Below are 6,149 nucleotides of genomic sequence, written 5' to 3' on the forward strand. Positions count from 1 at the left end.
GTGATAATTGAAGTAAAGTTTATTTTTGTAGAGTTCTATTGGCGTTTTCATTGTGGTTCCTATAGTAATTTATTTCTATTGATATTGGTTTAGACTTTTACAACAAAAAGAGTGTTTGTTGAATATTTTGATGCTTTTTTATAAACACTCAAAAAGTATTAAATATTCAATAATTTATTTCTGATTTTTTCCTGTTAAATACTCATTGTGTATTGTAATAAAACTCATAACATTTAAAATTAATAATTTATCCATAGAAAAATTCTAAAGAATAAATGTGAGTATTATACACCCACAATAATGTACCTTTATGACAAAATTGGTGTTGTGTGCCACAAATATACACACATATCTCTTGCTCTGGCAGCTGAAAGCATCGAGAAGAAATGACAATCAAGGTGCACACCTAGATTCTGATTTCCAATGCCATTCTCTAATAAATAGAACGAGGGTTCCTTAGAAATATGAGAGATGGAAAATTAAGTTGGAGGATCATGTAAGGCTAGAAATAAGATACCACTCTTATGGAAGTAATAAAGGATTCCTTTTCCCTCAGCAGACTCAGCAGCATTTTTCTTAGGTTGATGATAGCGATTTTTTCTAGAAAGTGATGGAATCTCAATCTTATTTTAATTTGTATTTCTCAAATGGCAAGGGATAGTTGAGCATTTTCTTTATGTACTTACTGACCATTTGTACATCTTCATCTGAAAATGTCTATTCATTTCATACAACCATTTTTAATTGGATCTTTAAATGTGAGTCAGTCTACATTTTGAGATATATATATATATATATATATATATATATATATATATATATCTTTTTTTTTTTTCGGAACCAGGGATTGAACTCAGGCCCTTGCGCTTGCCAGGGAAGCACTTATTCCACTGAGCCTTCTCCCCGGCCCCTCATCTTTATATATTTTAGATATTAGTCCTTTGTTTGAGGAACAGCTGACAAAATATTTTTCCTATTCTGTGGATTCTCTGTTCATTTTGTTGATGATTTTCTTTGCATTGCAGAAGCTTTTCAGTATGATGTGATCCCATTTGTTAATTCTTTGTAATAGTTCCTATGTAACTGGGATTTTGCTCAAAAAGTTCTTGCCTACACCTATGTCTTCTAGAGTTTACCTATTCTTCAAGTAAATTAGCTATTTCCATTTTAATATTTAGGATTTTAATCCATTTCTCCTTTAGTTTAGTTCATGTTGAGAGATATGTGTCTATGTTCATTCTTCTGCATGCAGACATTCTATTCTCATAGTACCATTTATTAAAGAGCTTATTTTTTCCTCCAATTAAGGGATTTGGCACTTTTGTGAAAGATAAGATAGATAAGTATGCCTTGGGTTGTTTCTGCATCTTCTATATTCTGTTCCATTGATATATAAGTCTGCTTTTTCTTGCTTTTATTTTACTTTTTGTTTTTTATCAATACTATCCTATTTTTAGTCACTGTAACTTTCCTGTATAATTTCAAGCACAGGATTATAATGATCCCTGCTTTGCCTGTGATGCTCAGACTTGCTTTCAATATTCTAGCTCTCTTCTGGTTCCATATGAATTTTAAATATCTTCTCTCTAGGTCTATGAAGAATGCTGTTGCTAATTTTATTGATGTTGCATTAAATTTATGTAACAGTTTTGGAAGTACGGCCATCTCCACTATGGGGTTTCAACCTATCCAAGAACAAGAAATATCTTTCCTTTTCTTATACCCTTTTAGATCTCCTTTTCTTTAGAGTACTCCAGTTTCCACTGTAGAGGTTTTTTTTCAGTTCCTTGGTTAGATTAATTCTTAAGTGTTTCACTTTTATTAATGCTGTTATGAAAGATAATCTTTCCTTAATTTCTCTTTCAGTGACGTTTTCTGTTGATGTCCAAGAATGTTATTCATTTTTGAGTGTTCGCTTTGTATCCTGCTACTCTACCAAATATGGTTATTTATTCTAGGAGTCTTTTGTTGGAGTTTTTGGAGTCTTCTATGCAGAGCATCATATCATCAGAAAATATTAATAGTGTATCTTCTTCAAATTTCAATAAACAGATGAATGTATAAAGAAAATATGGTATAAATACACAATGAAGTACTAGTTAGCCATAAAGAAGGAGAAACTTGAGTTCTTTATAGACAAGCAGATGGATTTGAAACCATAATGCTAAGAGAAATAAATATGACACAGATCATAAAACATTGCATTTTTCTCTAATATAATAAGTCTCAAACAAATAATTTAAAGAGCAAAATAAAAGAGAGATATAGGAAACTTGGAGGCAGAAAATAGTGCTCAAAATTGGAACTATGTATAAGATTACAGGAACCAACCAACATAACTCTGTGACCAAAGCTGAAACAATTTAAGCAAGAAAGTGAATAAAATATACTTTTTAATTAAAACATAGAAGATGAATCCATGCTGATACAAGTAAATTTTAGAATAAATAAATAAATGGCAAGAAGAACAAACTTCAGATACAAAAGAATATCAAATAATAAATACAGAGGATCCACTTTTAGAAAGGTGAAGTATAAAACGCACTACTTAAATGTGGGCTCTATTTTGTCTTCCAAAAAGTAGAGTGTGGGAAATTAGAGGAAAACAAGTGTAACTTCTCAATAGGCAAAATTAACAGTTTAAGCCCAGCAACTAAGATTAACATATATTGATAGTGTATGTTTGATTTGATGTGTTGGTACTGGAACTATACTTTCAAAGTCTTCCTCTCAGAAACATATTCCCAGGAGTAACCTTAAGAAAAAAAATCAAAGAAAATAAACGATTGAAATATATTGTATGATCTATGGCCTTACCACTCTGAATGTCCTTGATCTTACCTGAAATATGTTGTATGAAATATCTGATCAGTAATTGTCATAACTTAAACTGGTTTCAGCAGTCATATGTACTGAGTGTAATGTGATGTTCTGGATATTGTAGAACAGAAAAATAGCACTGAAGTAAAACCAAGAAAATCAAAATAAAGTATGGATTAATAATATTTATTGAGGTGAACCCCCTGTATTCATTAGTTGATAATATTTTGTATCTGAGATTTGTTTGTTGTCCAATATTATTGGTTTATAATAGTCATTTTAGTAACTTCCCTCGTCACTGGGACAAAATACCTGAGAGCCATAACTTCAGAGAGAGGTTTATTTGGTCTATGGTTTGCTGGTTCCAAATATCCTATATCAGAGAGAAAAGTCATATAGGTCATATGGGTTATAGTGAAGAAAAGTTACTCAATTTGTAGTGACCAAGAAGAAGAGAGAAAAAAGTCAGAAAGAGAGATAAACCCTTCCAGCTTAAATACAAGGGACCCATCTCCACTGACCAGGCCCCAACTCCTAACGGCACATTCAATCACAGCATCCACATGATCCATCCACTCTCCTTTCACATACATAAGAATTTGGAGGGACACTCCAAGTCTAAATCATAACTATAACCTATCAATGTTGGCTAATTAATTGTGAAAGTGTGCTATGCTAAAGTATGATAGTTATAATAGAGGAAACTGGTATGAAGTATATGGGAACTTTGTACTGTCTTTGCAAATCAGAAGCTGTACTAACATAAAAGGCTTATTAAAATACATAGTGAAAGAGAAGTACTTGAATATTATGCAGTTCGATAAAATTATAATCGAGTTACATCTATAGAGAATTATGTGGGCACAAAGGCCAAAACAATTGAGCTTTCAGAGTGACAGAAGCGTCAAGGAAGTTTGCACAGAAGAACTGGCTTTTTAATTTTTTTAATCTATTATTCATTTATTTGATACAGGGTCTTGCTATGTTACTTGGACTCAGTGATCCTCCAGTCTCAGCTTCCCCATTGCTGTGATTACAGGCATGTACTACCACACCTAGGTTTGGTGGGTTCCATGACTGGCACAGCATATGGTTCTAGGTGTTGAACCCAGATCCTTGCACTTGTCAGGTAGGTGCTTAGACTATTGAGCTACCTCCCCAGCTAGAACTGGCTTTTAAAATAGACTAATGTCATCCTTCCCTCTCATAATTGGTAGATAAAACAATGACATCAATATCACCCCTGCTTTCATGGGTCTTATACTCTAATAAACTAATAGAAGTAAAATATGACAAATTATCTCTAATGATGAAAGAGAAAGAGGGAGTGGTGAAAACAATAAAAATATAAAGATACAAAGATGTAAAGATTTATCTTTTGGGGGGATGTAGGACATCTTATGTGTGGCTTCAATACAAGTAGAGTCAAAAGTAAGGTAAGCTTCAGTGAAACACACACAGCACGACAAATTAAGAGGGTTCTTGCTCCAAGGATCATCCCATAAATACCACATTCAAATCCCAGCCCTGAACATAACCTTTGCAATAGGGCTTTGGGAAAAGTTATCTCAAAAGACCAGACTGAGTTTCTTGTGAAGTCTTGTGTGTCTTGCTGAGAAGCTGGGATTTCAAAGTGGAGAATCACAGACTTCTCAGACTAAGATGAAAACTTTTTAAATCTGTGCTGTAGAAAGATCATTTTACAAACTGGAAAATGAAGTGGGACAGCATAAGGTAGGAAATGAGATTGTGAAGACAACTTACTAAGGGGGAAGGAAATAATGGAGATGAAGACGTCCATGATCTGAACAAGGTGAACTCTATCAGGGCAGGTACAGTTACTATTTCATTCCCAATTGCAAACCCCAGTACCTTGGACAGTGCCTGAACCAAAGGAAATGTTCAGTAACTATTTCAGAAGGGGCATGTGAAAATATGGGAAATACCAAGCTGGGTTCCTAGGATAAGTGATTTTCAAGGGAAGAATTTGCCATCCCCATGATAGCAGCATTGTTTTTTCTGAGACGAGAACATAATAAAAGGTGGTAATGCAGTCAGGAGAGTTCCACTGTGAACACAGATTTGTTTCCGTTATGTTCTAAGGGGACGTAGAGGACAGTTAAAAGAGTGTGAGCTGACAGACAGTGAAGGAAGAACTGTGTGGCTTTAAAGGTTTTCCATGGGCCACAGATGTACCTTAGGTATTAAAGTGCTGTGATTTTTCACAGAAGCTAAGTTCATAAATAATAAAGATTTCTCTCTCTCAGTCTCTCTCTGTCTCTCTCTCTCTCTCTCTCTCTCTCTCTCTCTCTGTCTGTCTTTCTCTCTCTCTCTCAGCAGAGTCCTATTAGAATGGTAAGGAAGGCTCTTCCTACAGGGATACTGAGTTTCCTTGAAAGAAAGGCAATTCAAAATTTTCCCATTTTATCCAGATAAAAAATTATCATATACAACTAATGAGCAACAGTGAGACTGGAAACTTTTAAAAGGGTTTTATTTTTGTGGGCGAAAGAAAGAAACAAGATGGATCTCTTGACCTTCCCAAAGCTATACTGTTGTATAAAATCACCAAGAGCACCCAGAAACTCCGAGATGAAACAGATGTGTACAGATTGGATGGCTAATGATGACATTGATGCTTTGATGGCAAAGCCATAGCAGGCCATTAAGGGGTTGCTACAGTGATCTGGGAGATATCTTTAACTTTCCAAGATGATATCAGGGATGACTCAAACCCATCCTGCCCTTTATGTTTTTTCCTACCTCTTAAGTTGGCCTTTGAAGTTCCCTTTGTGATTCATTTCATAGACTGTATCCATAATACACCCTTCAGTTGGACATTAATCAATATGTCATGAAAAGGATGTGATCTGATGGAATAAGTGAAATGTTAGACTATATAGAGTTAATCCATATGCTTTATTACAGTATATTCAAAAATCTTTAACATAGAGAATGAGCATTATGATTACCGAGGATGGAGATACAATTTGCAGCTGACTTGTTATTTAATGCAGAGTGTCTGGTTAGTGTTTTTCATATATCCATTTGGGAAACAATGTCCAAATCATTCTCTCTGGAAAGCCCCAGTGAAAATGTGAATATGAGACTTGCAGAAAAGTAAAGTATTAATTGTTAGCACCCACTTTCACATTTAAAGGTAGCATTTTCTTAAAGGGATGAAGCTTCAGAATATACAGTGCATTGCCTTCAGGGAGCTCACAGTCCATTGGGGAGATACAAGAAATAATGAAATCTACAATAAATGCTACAGTGAGGAATTATGTAATGATAAAAAATCATGTTATCTTGGAAGAGAACAGTGGTGG

The sequence above is a fragment of the Octodon degus genome, unplaced genomic scaffold, assembly GCF_000260255.1.
Source record: "Octodon degus isolate 3935 unplaced genomic scaffold, OctDeg1.0 scaffold00063, whole genome shotgun sequence".
Classification (NCBI taxonomy): domain Eukaryota; kingdom Metazoa; phylum Chordata; class Mammalia; order Rodentia; family Octodontidae; genus Octodon; species Octodon degus.